This window comes from Hippocampus guttulatus, chromosome 2, assembly GCF_054856545.1.
Source record: "Hippocampus guttulatus isolate MCC_2025c chromosome 2, RoL_Hgut_1.0, whole genome shotgun sequence".
In the NCBI taxonomy this organism is placed as follows: Eukaryota; Metazoa; Chordata; class Actinopteri; order Syngnathiformes; family Syngnathidae; genus Hippocampus; species Hippocampus guttulatus.
Window position 1 is genome coordinate 19,666,173 of NC_141262.1, and position 18,083 is coordinate 19,684,255.

At 43.8% G+C, this 18,083-nt stretch overlaps 1 long non-coding RNA gene across 2 annotated transcripts in view; it reads left to right on the plus strand.

Moving 5' to 3' along the window:
• LOC147208831 (uncharacterized) overlaps positions 1-18,083 on the plus strand; it is a 104,661-nt gene that overhangs the window by 29,195 nt on the left and 57,383 nt on the right. The window lies entirely within an intron of this gene.

The following is an 18,083-nucleotide window of genomic DNA, read 5'->3' on the forward strand; positions in this document are numbered from 1 at the left end:
GTGAGAAAACCTGTTTTCTTGCCGTCTGTGGGGTTAGGGTTACCAAAGTTAATTTTCTGCCGTTGCTAGATCAGAGAAGTCGAGTTGAGCAGGTGAAGCAAACGGCATCCATTTTTCATGAGATGACCCCCCTGTAACCGCCCCCCCCCCCTTCCCCAAAAAGAAGAAAAATCCCTTCTCGGATTCGACACAGGCTCAATTGTAAAGATACTGTGAAATGGGCGCACAATTGTTTCTCTTTGCGCTGAGCAAATATTATAATCCTATTCTCTTATGCTTTTCCATCTTGCCCTCTCCCTAATGTTCGCCCCAATGGCGGCCCCCTTTCCCTGAGTGAAACCCCTTTAGTGTGTGTGTGTGTGTGTGTAGGCTTCATTTTTCACTCTCCCTTTGGGGCTCTGTTGTCAGCGGGCAGGCCTTAGGAAGTCTTTATTTCTGCCAGGCTGGGCCTCTTGCGTTCCTCCACCCTCTCCTCACTCCGTTCTCATGGATGCCCCCCCCCCCCCCCTTACCCCCATACACCCCCCCTCCCCTGCCCGTTGCCCAAACCCAGCCCCACCTGCTGGGATCCTGATCCCAGGCCGGGGCAAGGCTTCGGCAGGGGGACAATTACTGCTGCTAAACCACCTCACCACCCCACCCCCCTCACCCCAATACTCAGCCCCCCCTCCTCCAGCTTTGATCATCTGACCACATGGAAGCATAACAGCTGACCACATGTTTCAACAGACAAGACGAAGAGAGAAAGGGGGAAGAATTCAAATGGAAAAGAGAAAAGAAGAAAAGCCCCCCCGCCCCCCTCCACACCACCGCCACCTCTTTTCATTCGAGATGAGCCCAATGCCACTTTGGATGGAGCCTTTTCAGCCCGTGAGCACTAAACTTTCCTTTTGATGGCTACCATTTATTTGGATCAAGCCTTCTTATGTGCACCAGTAAAGTTGCTCATCAATTTGCCAACACTTTTTCTTAAGGGGAGGGGGTGCCACTAAGAGAAAAGCAGTTAGAATTTTTTTTTTTTTTAAGTGAGTGAGTGCTAAGTCTGCTGGTGTTACGGGCCAAATTGTCCCATGGCCAACTGAGCTCTGCCGCTGCTGTCGTGTTCTGCATGGGCACTGTCTGGCATGTTCTCAACCTTGGGCCCCCACTGCTTTCTTCACACAGCTTCGCTCGGCAAAGTCACAGGCTTTTCATGTCAACCCCGCCTGACGTTACCCTGGCAAATTGGCCCGGTCACCGTGTCAGATCACGTCCCCTTCGCAAACAAGAAACAACACAGGAGCCACTTAGATGCTGGGAGGGCTAATTAAAGGTGGCTGCGTGTCATCACAAGGCATTTCAAGTTTTATTTTTATTTTTTTTGATAGTTGGAAAGTTGTACATGATTGATTGGTCATCCACCTCTTGGGTTATGTCTCCTCTGTTTTGAGTATCGCTTAGCCCGATCTGTGCCAAGAGGCTGAGATGGAAAGTGACAGGCCTGAGGGGGAGAAAGAGGAGGGAGTTTGCTTTTGGTCCGCTTGTCAGGGATGGCCTCTTGGAGTGTCCCAATTGTGGAGGAGATCACTTAACCACATTAAGGAGCGCCTCAAAAGAAGCTCTTCAAGCGCCACTTTGGCTCGGCCTGCAACAACAGGCCTTGTTTTGACTGCTCTGCCACCTCGCATTGTCGGACCGCGGCGAGCTGTATGCGCAAACGCTTGCGTACTTGCGAGCCAGGTAGCGGACTGAAGCCCTGCTAGCCTTTTGTATTTCTTTTACAATTGTAGACGTGCTAACTCTTGTAGTTGCTTGCGAACGTTCATGTGAAGACAGCATTTCATATTTTATATCACGTTGCCTTGAATTAGTTAAAGAGATGGTCTAATCGTAAATAGAGAACAGTGGACGCGAATTTTGAAAAATTGATGCCCCTTATACTTGCCATGAAAAGCAAACCAAAAAAAATATTTTTTCACCCCCACAAAAAAAAACATGAGCAGGAGAAAAATCTGTGAATATGCGAACCATCAAATATTGAGCTGCAAATATGCGGAGGGAGGCGGAGGCATCCACTGTAGCCCCCTGTAGCGATCACTCTGTAATTTTGCGGCGCCTGAAAAATTCTCAAAAGAGAGGAGTTTTTAAAAACTGCAAAAGTCATTGGGATCGCTGAGTGTTGATGCAAACAACAGAAGGAGGTGAGGTCGTGTTTTTTTTGCCTGCCTTGATGACAGAAACAAACAAATAAATACTTTTTTTTTAAAGGAAAATGCTGACTCCGCTGCTGGAAACTGTTGATGTTTGTGAAATTGTGACTTTTTAAAAGTGCGGTTTAGCTGGCAAATGGTAACCAGCTCATGCCTAGCCTTGAGCTAACATGAGTACTCTCTTTTGATGAAATTGTTGTTGTTTCACAGCGGTCGATTTTAACAGAGTCAAACAGTAAAAAAATTCCAGTGCAGCCTTTTGAAAGTTTGTTGCATGCATCAAAGAAGAACCTGATACATTTTGGTGATGATCCGGCTCAGTGTTGAACTCTTGCTGTAAATCACCAAAAACTATTTTTTCTCAGTTGCACTTTGTGAAACAGCAGACACAAAGACGCCACCATAATCAGTATTACATTTGCTCTGGTATTCAACACGGCAGAAATAGCGGCAGGTCTTGGATTCCTCTTGGATTTTGTCCTGTGATTACACACGCACACACAAACACACACACTTTCACAGCCGCTTAATTGAATTCAAATAAAGATGAAATAGCAACTCCACTTTTTCCTCTAATTAATAAACCCTGTTAGAGGGAAGAAAAACGAGAATGAATCACTGCAATGCTGCTATTACCCGAGTGCGATTGTAGCTTCATGTCGTTTTGGTTGTTTGTTATATTTTATGATCTGCTGATGACCCACACTTATCAAGACTTAAAACCTTTATGTTTGTACTTAAACATACTGCTAATGTGGTTCAGTCAGACTGTTTAAATTGTGTGTGAGGGGCAGCATGTATGTTATTGTGGATCTGTTTTGGTACAAGTTCACGTTGCCCCCCCCAATCGTAAAAGTAAAGCTACAGTCGTTAATCTGCATTTACACTGGCTCCTTTTCCAACCATTTATGACCCCTCCACCTCACATAATATATGTTTGTATTTTTTTTATTTGGCAGTTCAGAGAAATCAAAGAGCGTCGTGATGTTTGGCGTCGACTGTTTCGGGGCCCTCGACGCGGCAGTGAAAGGCCTCGCCATCAGCGCGGCCAAGCAATAGTGTCAGGATGCATTTTTAAGTGCAGTTATTCAGTGCTTTACACGGCCTCGTAAAGCGCCGACATGGCCCGATAATGAGAAGCATGAATGGAAACTTGCAGTTGCCTCTGGCCTTGTGTGTGTGTGTGTGTGTGTGTGTGTGTGTGTGTGTGTGTGTGTGTGTGTGTGTGTGTGTGTGTGTGTGTGTGTGTGTGTGTGTGTGTGTGTGTGTGTGTGTGTGTGTGTGTGTGTGTGTGTGTGTGTGTGTGCGTGCGTGTGTGTGTGTGTGTGTGCGCGTGTGTGTGTGTGCGCGTGTGTGTGTGCGCGTGTGTGTGCGTGTGTGCGCGTGTGTGTGCGTGTGTGTGTGTGTGTGTGTGCGTGTGCATGGACTTGTAGAGAGCGGGAAGAAAGGAAGCAAGCACGAAAGAAACGTTCACCCAGCTGCTTCCGAGTTAACTCTACAATGACGAAAACATAAAAATGAGAAGAATCTGCTTGAATAGAAAGCCTGCTTGGAACCCGTCGTGTATTTTTTTCTTTTGTTTACTTCGAAACAATTTTATAAAAAGATGCATTATCACCACATTCATATTCTAGCTTGCGGAAATCAACTGATACTGAGACATAAAGACAATGCAGCAGCAAATATAGATGCTAAAATATGCTACATGCTAAATGCTAAGTAAAGTTGTTATCGCGTCATGTCTTGAAGTAATTATTATCTCTTCGTTTGAGTAAGCCACAAAGTTTACACAAGCGCGGCACTCGATCAAAACTCAACAGAACCTTTGAAAGGCAAAATTTTCGATGCAATGAATCTCATTCGACTGCTATCTCCCTCGTGAGTGAGCCAATGAGTGTGCTTAGGCTGTGGTTAAGTGGCCTTGTAAGTGAGTGTGTTGTTTACACCCGGCAACATGGTGAGCGGCGTCAGAAAATCTCGTCTTCATCCCGGTGGAATATAAATGACGACGCGGTGAGTAGGTGGCGGGCGGGCGGGCCAGTGGGTAAGACGGAGTCAGAAGCCGTCTGCTGGCGAAACAGCAGGTAGTCTGAGGGCAGATTGAAAGTAACTCAGCCTTTGCGAAACACAACACCACCATGAGAGATTCACTCAAGAAAGGCACTCGCTTCCCTTTATTGTAAAATAAATTGCGGGAGTTCTCGTTTATTGTGTGCAGCTGGAAGGAGGTTTGAGGCTGCCTATTTGTTATCGCATGAGCTGTATTGTGGCTTTCGTTTAAAAAAATTTCCGAGTGCAGCGTTGCTTAGGTAAAGAAACATATTCGGTGCATCTTGAATGCTTTCCATTTGTCTATTTCAGTATTTCAAACCTTTATTGAGACAAAGGCACTTACAGTGAGTTCAACGAACATTCCTCAAATCGATCAATCAATTTTTCCTCATTGAAATGAAAGTCAATGCACTTACAACAACAAATTGAAGGTTTTACAGTGTTTTGCCCTTTAGTGTTTGTTCAGCTTTTCAAGAGAGAGAAAAATCAGCCCAAACATGTTTGTTGGATGTCATTATGTCTTAGTCCCCCACCATCACCCCCTCCCTCATACATTCCCTTGTTTCACCGTCTTCATTGTTTATGTCTTGTGACCTGTTGTAACTGTCATATGCTTGTGCAGGAGTTTTTTGCCTCACTCAAATTATCCTCAAATGAGGGTAGTTCGAGCATGGGGTTTTTTTTCTCCCCCTGTCCCTCCCTTGTTTCTGACTTTTGGGTTGAGTGAACGCTGGCGCGTTTTGGCTGCCGCTGCTCAACCCGTATTGTTTTGTGTTTTTTGTTATTGTAAAGTGTCCTTGGGTGTCTTGAAAGGCGCTTATAAATAAAATCTATTATTATTATTATTATTATCTTTGTCCTGTGCTGTTTTAGTTATGGACAAAATGTGTGCATATGTGCAAGAGAGGTGCTCTTAATATATTTCATTTTTCAATCATTCACTTCTTAATGCAAGTTTAAAATATCCACAATCCTAACCAACGACAAAAGAGTTAAAGCAAACAACAGAATAACCATGTCCTATAATTCTCACCCCCCCCCCCCCCATACAAAGGGGTCTTTTGTGTAAAAGTTACCATTCAAGGGTGGCACAGAACTGCTACATTGCAAACCAGCATTACATGCAATAATTCATTTTTAGCCCGCCCCCCCCCCCCCACACACACACACAACAAGCAAAACACTCAAAATGTTAATATTATTTTATGACTCTATGTTGTCATCATGTTGCAGTTTTGGGTAGCATAAGACCGTTGTAAGCGCTAATAAACCATGTCTCCCACCAACTGGTGAATGGAGATTGATACATATTCACAGTTTCAATATTTAAAAAAAATCTATCGATCTAGCTAGCTTTCTTGCTAGCTACCTACTCTAGCAAGACTAAACGTACCTAAACTAAACGTACTCTAGCTAGAGTAGGTACGTTTAGTTTATTTTCCAACATGGATTGTGGATGTGAGCACTTGGTGCAAGTTAGTTTAGCATCTAACAATCCGCTGTAGCTTGAGAGCAGGCGGGAAAACAGCAAGATAATGTGACTGTTTGACTCAGATTTACAGTTTTTATGTATGTATTTAATTTCTTTTCCAACCGCCTCAAAGCAAGTGAAAAAAAAGACTTCCATCTTCAAGGTCAGACGTGCTTAAAGCCACGACATCATCAACAAGCGTTATTGTGATTGGTCGATTCGCGTAAATGATATGTACACCAGTTCGATTTTGGGGGTCCATATTCCGTACTTTATCAGAAAACACAGCTGTTATAGCGTTTCATTAATTTCATCACCAACTACTGGCATGGCATGCACACTACAGATTTTCATTTGACGACTCCAAAACTTTGAAAGTATTTGATCGACCCCTTATTAAGGTGCCCTGAACATAACTGGGTAAACAGACATGCTAATTGTATATTACGACTCATCTTCTGAAAAGTGTCTCTTTTCTGACATCTTTCGTCTTCTTATGGGCATGGCGGCGTGTAAATCAGTATTCCCGTGCAGGGAGGCAGTTGCTGGGGCCAGCGCCAATGAGTGTGTGAATTACACCCGTGCATAAAGCTGTCCTTGTGTCCCGCTGGCCAAGTGCTTCAGGGAAGCTGGAAATGATCGTAAATTAAGCAGCACTTGGCTGAGCAAATCATACAAAATCTGGAAGGGTGGGAGGGGGTTTGGAGGTTAAAAAAAAAGGGGGAAGCATTTGGGAGCGGTGAGAGGGGTTCCCATAATACGACATTGGGCTCGCAGAGCTGGAGCATCGGGATGTTCACTATCGGGGCGCTAGACGACATAACAGAGTGCAGGTGGACATCAAATTTGGGCTTTCGGGGCTTTTTGGTTGCAAGCATAGTTGGGCTTGACCGCTCGGCCCCAGCTGATGCCTTCTGCGAGAGATGAATTATTCACTCACTTGTCAAATCAATAATGACCCGGTCTTTAGTGGCCTACTCTCTGCATGCCCTACTTATTGGTTTTGGGAGAAGGGAGGCAGGGGAGGGGTTGGGTGGTGGGGTAGGGCAGTGGGTGCTGAGGGGGGAGTGAGCGTGTGTACGGGGGGGGGGCATCATTTTTGACAACAGCTTGTTATGTGTAGGAAAGATATTTTAGCAGTTTACATCCATTGAGGTGGACACTCGGCCCCCTCGCTGGGATGAATTGGCTGTCATTTGTTGCCATTTTGAGGATTGTTTCTGGGAAAATTGGAACTTTGAATGGTCCAATACCCCACACACAGACACACACACACAGCCCCCCCCCCAACCGCTCGTCACACACAACCCCCATCACACACACACACACACACATATATGAGTGCATTATTAATATGCCTGTTTTGTTCAAATGGAATGTGGCGGGGGGATGGGCGATGTTGCCATGGCATTAAGAGGGGGCATGAGCATGTTTAGATGGCACGCCCAACACTCCCATGCCCGCTGACTTTGAACCCCCCCGCCCCAGCCCATCTCACTCTGCCTCCGATCACGTGTCACTCACTGTCTCCCACTCTGTAATTTTCCGGCTGCTGTAACATTCGCGGGGCACATCGCCACCCGGGGGGATGAAACTTTTTAAATAAATAAAGAATTAATTAATTAGCAGCCCCCACCACCACCACAATAATCTTTCTTTGTTGTGGTCCCATCAATCTGAGCGATTCGAGAGACGACGAGGGAGCGGAAATAGTAGTGAGAAAATCAATTGGGGGGGAAAAAAATTAAAACGCATTGAATTTTTTTTTTCTCTCCCTGAAATGCTTTTTACTTCTCCGCCATTGATCAGTTCTTTTCTGAATATCAAGCCTGTGTGAATATTTCTGACATTTCCTAATGGTCAGGTGCATACATGATAACCACTTGGCTTGAAGACACGACGCCATGAAAGGCCTTCACTCAGCGCGCCGACAGCTATAATGGCCTCGTGATTGTGTGTGTGTGTGTGTGTGTATATTCATAAAAGGGATGATGATAAGGGTTCACACTTTGAGGTAGTGCTTGGGGAGTGGGTGGCGTTTATGTTATCCTAATTCCAAGCCATATCCTCGCTGGGTGCTCATACATCCCATGTTGCTGGTATGGTGTTTACATTGGAAGAGCTGGAGCAGAACCACCTCTTTGTCCCCTTTGGAGGGTTGACATCGACCCCCACAACCTCCCCACAAAATGGTCCTGCCTGGCTACATGCGAGTGTAGCAGCCTGTAACATGCTTGTGTTCATGAGCATTTGTGTACACTGCATTACACAGAGGCCCCTCATGGAGGAAGAATTCTGTCAGGAACAGAAGGTGAGCTTGAAGCTGGTTAATTTTCTCCAAACCGGAGGTTGGGGTCTTATGACCTGACTATTAAACTGTACCCATATTTAGATTTAATTTCAGGTTGCTTCATCACTCACTTTATCCCCGCGAAGAGAGTTGAAGTTTAAAAAAAAAAAAAAAGTATCAATTTGACACTCAATCAAAACGAGTGTTGTATACCACCTTGGAATATTTGAAGGCAAAAGAATTCAGCAAGTTTATAAAATGAGGTTTCCAAATCATGAAAAATCTCACCGTTGTCCCCACTTTCAAAATCTATGGCCGTGTCTGCTGAGTATGCAGAAACCATGGCCTGCTCAGCTAGGAGCTGTCAATCAAGTACCACCGCTGTGACCTGAAAAATGAATCCTCATCCGTCTCGTATCATTCATTAGCTTACACATTCATACATGTTTGAGTCACGAAAATATATGTTGTACCATGCTGCTTGGCATGGCTAGCGGCTGGCTAGCTTGCACGTTCATTTTGGGCAGCTGACAGGCAATGGGCTTTCAATAACGACGCAGAGCTGTTGACAGAGCTAGCTAGCTAACAGCAGCTTGTAGTGGTAGAAATTGACCAGGCAATAATAGTAATTCGCTATTGCACCGGTTGGCCAGCTCATTCCAGACCCCACATGGTCACTGTGCGCCATTTACACAATGTATATGACTAAAATACTTTCCAGAAAGCCCTGTGATAGTTTAGTTCTGATTCCCCTCGACGCTCTGTGTGAGTGACTTAAATGAGTAGTTTTCCTTGGGCCTCTTTGGAAAATCAAACCTCCCTAGCTTTATAGTGTCTTTACTTAGCCCGTGTGGAAAAGGTCATCGAGTCAAGGAGAGATGAAAAGTCGCTTTCTTGAAACTTTTTAAAAATGGCGTCCCGGCACAATGGCGAATATTTCCGACGTGAGCCTTTAGCGTGAAACTACTATTTTCCAAACATGCGCTTACCTTAAAATTTAGGTGTGCTTGTCATATACATTTCATTTGGGTCAACGCCAACTGCGCAATTGACATCAGAGGAAAATTTATGCGGATGAATATGTTCACCGTCCCCAGAAATCGTTCTTAAATGTTTCGCTAAACATTGCTGGAGACCTGTTGGTGTGTATCATGGTTGGCCAGGACATATCGCTCAGATCAAGAGAGAATTTGAAAAGGTTCTTCGCTTCTTGAAAGGCAACGATCGTGGGCGTGGCGTTTAATTTGGTGTACATTGAAAATGGAGGATTTGAATCCAAACTTTAGTGCGGGTTGAGGCATGATTTGGGTTTGAAAATCGGAAATATTTATATGGCTGGAGGACATGTGAATGACTCTGTCTTGGAGGATGGTCTTTATTTTACGCCAAATAACATCCAGTCAGGACATCCGACAGATGCTGCCGCCATATGATCCCTCTTGTATCTTCAAGGTTGCCCTCCCCCTTCCGACCACAGCTTCCCTATCTTCCATTTATTTGGCCCAATGTCAAGACTGAACCATTATTTCACATTTTAGTACTTGTTTCGGTTTGTCAATTTTGCGCTTTCACACTCTTCTCGCCGTCAAAAAGCACTTGTCGCTCCTCTCTTTCTGTTAAGTCTAAAGCACTACATCGTGTCGACATTTAGGGTTGCCCCCCCAACCCCCCACCTCCGAAATTAATGGGGAATTAATGATTCCGTTATCCCCCTGCTGTGCGAGGAAGGGGGGCTTTTGGGATTCTTTTTTTTTTTTTTTTTTTAATCGCCCAACCTCTAGAAACTGATTGGAGCAGAAAAAATACGCCCAGTTCCCCTTCTGCCAGGCTTCACAATGGAGGCGCTGATTTTTTTGATAGGGGCCGATGTTGTCGGGGGGGCCAGCTGGAATTAGAAGTGGATTAATAATTTTAAACAAGGCTAAACCGGCTTGGACTGTCTGTCTGTCTGCGCTTTTCCGATGCTTAGCCAATAGTCCGTCTGCTGCGAGAACACATCAAAACAATTTAAAAACACTAAATGTTCCTAATGAAGAGGTTGGGCTTTAGTTTATAAGCTTGCCATGGCATGAAAACATACTTCTTTCGACAGATTTCATGAGGTTCAATGACTGAGAACAAACTGGGATTATTGATACGCTTTTTTTTTAAACTGCTCTGCGATAACATGACCTTTAAACAAAAATGACCAACTTTCCATTGAGTGCTCTATTAACCCCACGGTTGACATGTTTTTTTTTCTTCCCAAAAATGATATAAAATATTCGGTTCAGTTTGGCTTCTCTTTTTTACATTCTACATCATTTTCTCAACTGTTTTGTTTCCAGGAGCTTGACAACTCACTCTGTCAGTACTGCAATTGAAATAAATCATCTGATGAGATCCGGGATGTCGCACTTGGACTGTCCGGTCACTCAGACGGCTAAAACCAGCACAACTTTGACCCGGCCGGAGTAAAGATTAAATTTAGGTGCCAGTCGGAGTGTTAACTGGTGAGTTTCTGGGATTTTCAAGGGGGCGGGTGAGGAAGGGGAGGGCTGGGGTGGGGGGGGGGGGGGATGATCTAAAAGCAGACGTATTATCATTTGAATTTGGACACAGAACCAGACTTCAGTAATCTCCATGTAATATAAATGTACAAGTGCGTGTTTGTGTACATGTGTGCTTGAGTTATCAGCTTTGTGGTGAGTTTTGTTCAAGCAGTGAGGAGCACACACACACACACACACACACACACACACACACACACACACACACACACACACACACACACACGTACACGTACATGCATGCGCGCACACAAGCCAAGGGCCCCTTGTTTTCTATCTTTAAATTCCCTCTTGAAAATACACCTGCGCCGCAAAATAAACGGCGGGCGCATTGACAGAACAGACAATAACAGAAATTCATAATTTTCTCCTTTTTAATACAGTTATTATAAAAATGTCCTGTGAATGTAGCGGGGGGACATCAGCCCCCTTCTGCGCTATTATCCCGGCTGTCTGGTGTTGCAATTTTACACTCCACTGATTTCGACAAGTACAAGAGAGTCTGCGTTGCCCCAGATTTCACCTTATTGAGGTAAAACTGAGAAATCACTCCCCAAGACAAGCTAATTGCGAAGCCGCAATTGTCCGGCGCCCGTTCCCCCGATTTCAAAAGCAAACAGTGAAAGGGGAACTGTACCAAGTAGCGCGCGTCAAGTCCCACTTTATAACTGTGGAAAATGAAACAGAGCTCCGTGCGGACCTCATAAACGTTATCCCGCGTTATTTTACCGCTGGAATTATTGCTTGACGTATCGCCAAAATGGCCTCCTTTATCACACCGGAATGGTCAACTTTTCCTTTTGTCTCATGCGAGGTTTGAACATTGACGTTATTGCACGTTTGTGTCAATTGAGGGTGTCACGTCTTATATCACATTTTACATCAGCTTCCTTCATGGCTAATGTATGAAGCGCTCCATGTTTAATGCAGCTGACAGACAAGGCAGCTTTCATGCATAATTGAAGTCCCGCAAGAATGAGAAGCAAAGTGGTGGCGCGCTGGCGTTTCACTCTGTTAAACTGTTATTCGCCTCCACTACTTCTTGCTCTTATGTAATGTCGCGGATTCTATAGATGAGCCGCTGCTGTTGTGTGAAGTATATTTCTGAATGTCAAGAAATGTTGTGGATTGAAAAGAAGACGTTCCAGGCTTTTAAAGCATGTTTACTTTGATATCTTAAGACTGAACGGGACCCTCGTTTAAAATCCGAATTTTACTCTCATATTATTTTCTCATTTCAATGACCTGAATTTTTAACCCTTTCATGCACCAATAATGAGAACCTGTAACATGAGAACAGGAATAGCTGTCCGCTGTAGTGACCGCTGTCCCTGAAAGGGTTCATGTCAACAATTTATTCTTATCACTAGACACGTTACTGATAAGTCGACAACAAACTGATAATCAAATTGACACACATGTATTTTGATCATCCTTTCGAGTCATTAATTTCAAATTTCGCCCTCTTTGAGTCCTTCTTCTCTGATACCGTCCCCCGCAAAGCAGACTGATTATCTTTGTGTTGACATTTTGGAAGACATCTGCTTTTACTTCGGAAAAGAATGATCAACAGTTTTGTCGAGTTTTCCGGCATGTTATGGACCAAAACAGGAACTGAAATATGATCCATTTTTGTCTGTGCAGTTTTTTTTCCGCCATTCTCAATTTGAAATGATGCTCTGTTTTTTTTCAAAGTATGGATTTATTAATTATTAAAATAATTCGTAGTTCCAGGCTTTCTTATTTTATGACGGCATCTCCTGCCTACCTTTTTTCTGACTTTGATATGCAAATAAATGTAGGGTGTACACTTTTTATCAGGTCACAATCAAATCTGAACACAAGAGAATCAAAAATTATCTTTTGTTTTTTTTTTTGGGAGGAGGGCGTTTTTTTGTACATTTTCACCCTTGTTAAAATTTGACAGCTTCAATGTTTTTCTCCCCAAAACACAATTTCCAAATATGACTTCGCCCCGCCCCCTCTCCTCATTAATGCCGTTGTCTGTGTTTTTCAACTTTGCTTGCGTCTTTGCAACTTTAACTGCCAATTTTCCTTCTACCCTTTTTTCCCCTTGACTCTTTTTGCCCAAATACTCATTATTAGTTTTCACCCAATAGTTCTGAGGAATTTCAGTGTCCTTTCCAGTGTTGGTTTCCCCCCGCACTTTATCACTCTGGACAGCACTAGCATGGCCACTTCAGAACCAATTAAGTCCGCCCGAATTTTTAATGCATCTTCATGCACACCAGGTGGCTATTTTGAAACAACAATGCCATAATGTCCCCAAAAACATAATTTGACTCGATGGGGTATTACATTGTGAGAAGATGTGACTATTATTGTTTATTGGAGCAACAAGTGAGGCTTTACACCAAAGGGAGGTTTTGGGTTTCTTTGTGCACCCCCCGCTCTCTTGCCATGAGGCTCTCGTGACCCATCAAGAGGTAAAAGGTGTCACGGGTCATCATAGCAGGGGGACGGATCGAGTGTCCGTGCAGATGCAGATGAAAATATTTGACTATGATAGGTTGGAGCGAAGGAGCTTAGTTCTTAGTTCCACTGTTCTTCGCCTGTTGGAAAATGTGTGATTTATTAGGGAAACCCTGCCAATCACACCAGTGCACACTTTAACACCGCCCTCTGTATTTTTTTTATTTTTATTTATTTTTTAAATACAAAACAACAATCACGCTGATCTGGGTTCGTTAAATAGCAAATTAGCAATCGTGAGGGACAAATGTCCGTTGTGCTGTTCTCGGGCCCCGTGACGGTATAGAAGCCAAAGAGGAAAAGGCAATTATTGTGGAGGCAATTGTCCTATAGTGGCATTCAATAGCTGTCAGCATGAGAGGGTTGGGATTGGTTTGGTGGATGCACACCCATGGGCCCCCATACATTATCCTGGCATGAGGTCGCTCTGCACCTGGCTTCTCCATCCGTCCCTGCCCCCGCCCTCCTTCTCAACTGACTCTCCTACCTGTCTCTCCTTCCTCCAACACCACCTCTTCCCCTTTAGTTATACCCCCCCCCCCTCCAAAACAAAACAAAAAAAACGATTAATATATAGATATTTAAACTCTAAAAACAGACACTGGGTTGAAGCTTATGGTTCCAAAATAAGTAGCGGAAGACTATTTGACGATATGAAATTAAAACCCAACTTAAATTATTTACCTCCAGCTCGCCAAATATTTGTGTTGCAGCGTCATCATATCACATGAGCTGTCATTGGTTTAAAAAAAAAAAGAACTATTTTACTTCACAATGTAAAATGTATACTTGCTAAATAATAGGCCATACATTTTTATTTATTTTTTATTTTTGGGGCTCTTGTAATGCATATTTCAGATGACAATAAAAAGAAAGGTGTTGTTTTAATGTTACAGGAGCACTGTAATCTTCAAATTCAGAATTACATTTGAAAAATGTAAGAACGCTGTTAAATCCGAATCAAATATTTGTATTCCAAAGTCACAGAGAGCAACAGCAGGTTTGGGCTTTGGAGCTGCAGGTTGTAGACCAATGGACTATGTCGTGCAAAACAATTTGTGATATTTTTCCTACACTGCAGAATTGCTGAAATATGATCCCATCTGGTGCAAATAAACAGCATTAAAAATCTATATATAAACATTTAATGAGTAAATTAGTATTGGAGCAGCTATGTATTTGAAGCCCTGTCACCCAGCAACCAACCTGCTGCTGCAGTTGTTGTTTCTTTTCAGCAAATCATTACAGTTATAAAATAATAATAATAATAAAATCACCTGCAGCTTTGGAGGCACGATGTATGGAAGAAAAAAAAACATTCCGCTATTGGTGAGGTTGTTGCGTTGCTTTTGATTATACCTCATGCTTCACTCTTTTATCCCCCCCCCCCCCCCCACACACACAAAATCACATTTCTGTTCTATCATTTCAGCATTATTTAGTCCACTCTGTAATTTTTTTTTTCTGTCTTAAGACACAAGCGTGCGAGGGGCCACTTTACTGATGACGTTCTGCCTTAAAATATGATTTAAATTCCTACTGTGACCAAGCTTGGAAGTCCATTTTTCTGTTTTGAAATTAATTGAAGTTGCATCGATCCATTTCAACCCCAAGAAAAACATTTTTTTTTCCCGGTTACACGTTTTTCAAAACTTCAGCACCTTCAATGGCATCACTAGCACAATTGTAAAATGCAGTTAGCAAGCTAGCGACGCCTATACTTTGAAAAGTCATTTTCTTTTTGGATAGTCTGCTGATGTGGCTGCTTTAGAGCGCCTCGTTGTCATCTTTCCCCATTGTAATGAATGTAAATGCCATCAATCCGTTACAGCTCCTCCACCCCCAAAAATTGCATTAAAAAAAAGATAAACATTCTATCATATTATAATTCATACAAACATATTGGAATGACAGTGAACCATGTAAAGAACTAGACACTTGGTACATCATGACTTTAATGCTGCATTTCAATTCATTGCGCTGCTCCCTCCAGTGTGCTTGCCTTGGCCACCAGGACGCAGTATTATACATTCATGCGGACACAAATGAAGAATAGCACTTTTTCTTGTACTATTGTAAGTAACTCGGTAAGATGCTGCAATACTCATCATTCTTTGTAGAGGATGAAGAATATATGCCTGTGAGTATTTACTATCTATCTTCTTGTTATGAGAGTTTGATGAATAAGGCGGGGGAAGGGGGCGGGGGGGGGGGGTGTGACGGCTGGGGGCGTGATCTCAGGCGAATGGCTTTCTGCTGAATCAGCCCCATTCGCTTACCGTATAAGCGGATATTAAGTATGATAAATGCAAATATTTGTGCTCCATATATGTGCTGTTCAGTATGTCAGAAAAGACTACTTTGCTTGAAAAGCGCCCAAAGGCAAGTCAATTGCTCATTTAGTACCACCCTCTCTCTCTCTCTCTCTCTCTGAGAATATGTCTGCACAAGACAAGACGAACTACAATCGGAGAGCATCTGCTTGGCTGAGTGTACATGAACACACACACACACACACACACTCTCGGGGCCCATTAGCGCAGGTGTGTGGGTTTAGATATTCATCAAGTTTGTTCAAGTACTCCCTCCCATGCCAGATGTTAGGGAATTAACGCTATGGCACTGTGTATGAGTTCATCTATCAGGTGGTAGCGTCGTTGCTGTAGGTGCGCTTTGTGACAGCCAGAGGTGGCCAAAGCACTCATACGCTGCATTGAAGTAGGAATAATTGTGTGGAAAAAAAACAACCTGTCTCCAATATTTCAGTCAATCCAGATTTCAAATGTGGCTGACTGTACTTTTCTCCATTTAAGTCTCTTTTTACAGAGTGACCTCCTCTACTTCAAAAAGTAACGAGTCTATTTTGACAAAGTACAAAGTGCAGATGTTTTGTGAGTAAAAGTCAAAAATGATCAAGTAGATTATGTGAAAATCTACTTAAGTGCAACACCGAAGTATTGCCTTACTTTCCGCCTTATGAGAAGTCATTTGAAATTCTGCAGTGTAAATAGCTTCAAATGATGTAACGTCATGTATGAAAAGTGGCAGCATATAAGCCGCTTTCACTCACTTGCTGGTCATACCTGCAGGCGATGCGCTTGTCTGGTGACGGCCTCAATAGTAATGCCTCTTAAATGGGGGCAATAGCAGAATAAATGAACTGGCAAGAAAAAGCCATTGTGCTAATGTGCGAATGGCTTTGCATGACAAAAAGGGCACACATAAAGAACGCCACGTTCGGCACAGAAAGACGCACCACGTGGATTGAAGGTGTTTTGCCCGCCGTATAGTCAACAGGCCACTGGAGGGGAAATAGGCGTCAGGAATCGGCAGGGCGCATCATCAACTTGTGCGCTGTCGAGCAATCACACCGCGTTTTTTTTGTGATGCTTCTGTTGTCTTATGAAGTCATCGCTTGTGTTTATTTTGCACCTTATAATTTCGCGACACGCAGTTAATGTCAATAGATGCTAATCTTACAACTGTTGTGCAATACGGTGCAGTCTAAAGGCTTGGCTTATTTGCTGCTTTAAGGGTCACAGGTTCGAGTCTCACTTAGGAGCCCAGAAATTGCTGAGGTTTTTGGATCGTATGGGTTGACGCCATAATAATTTAAATATCCATGCATCCATTATCTGTACCGGACAGGTCATGGGCGTGCTGGAGCCTATCCCAGCTATCTTCGGGCCATTGGAAGGGTGCACCCTGAAGTAGTTGCCAATCAATCCCAGGGCACACAGAAACAAACAACCATTTGTGCTCACACTCACACCAAGGGACAACTTGGAGTGCTCCATTAACCTGCCATGCATGTTTTTGGAATGTGGGAGGAAACTGGAGTACCCGGAAAAAAACCCACGCAAGCATGGAGAGAGCATGCAAACTCTACACAGGAAGTGCGGAGCTGGACTCAAACCCTGCACCTCTGCACTGTGAAGCAGGTGCGTGCGTGTGTGTGTGTGTGTGTGTGTGTGTGTGTATATATATATATATATATATATATAGATATATATATATATATATAATGACAATATACAGCAGGACATTTTTTCCTCGTGGTGATATTTGACTCTCTGGATTGTTTGGCCACATGTCACCTGCTCAGAGATCAGCTGTTTAAACGCCCTTGAGCGTTATAATGCATCTTGTCAACTTTATAGCCCCACAAAAGATTCACCCCCCCGCCCCCAAAAAAACTTCCCTTGCATTCACTTTTAAAAACAAAGGTGCACATATAAAGTGTATTAATGCGTGTTGTGGTCGTATTCATTGATTGCCCAGCTCCATAAAGGTGTGTGTGTGTGTGTGTGTGTGTGTGTGTGTGTGTGTGTGTGTGTGTGTGTGTGTGTGTGTGTGTGTGTGTGTGTGTCTGCTCGCAGCCTCGCTTGCGTGACAAAGGGCGTTGGGGACTTGCTTGTGTCGGGTGATCCTCTTATAGAGCTCGCTCCTCTTCCGCTTAGCCAGCAAATACTCTTCACTGCGAGGAAGGTGGGAGGGGAGGCTTTGGGGGACAGTCTTGAGGGGAGAGGGAGGTCGCGTAGTAGTTTAGGGGAGGGTGTGGGGGGGAGGGGGGTTGAGGAGGGGGGTGACCAATCAATCAGACCTCAAACTTCAACCTGCAAAACAGTCAGCCACAGACCCTCACTCACGAGAGGTATCAACAGCCAGCTGCCATCATCCGGGTACCCACTGTTGTAACCCACAAAAAAAGACCCAAAAATAACTTGAGAGGGAAGACTGTATATCTGAGACGGACAATACAGACGGACAGCACATGCATGTTCCAGCATTGTTGGGCTAGTCTTTACGCTCTGCTTTCTAATCCATTATTGAGAATCAACCGCAAGATCCTGGCTTTCGTGTGTGTTTGTGTGTGTGTGTGTCTCTCTCTCTCTCTGTTTTCCCTCTCTCACTCTCGGCTTTCTTGAATTTCGTCTGCTGCTCCACTTTCTCGTGTATTTATATCATTGTCTACTTGTATGCGTGTTGACGGAGGCACGCTCAAATGTTTGTTTTCCTCAGCGGAATTACTCTGAAAT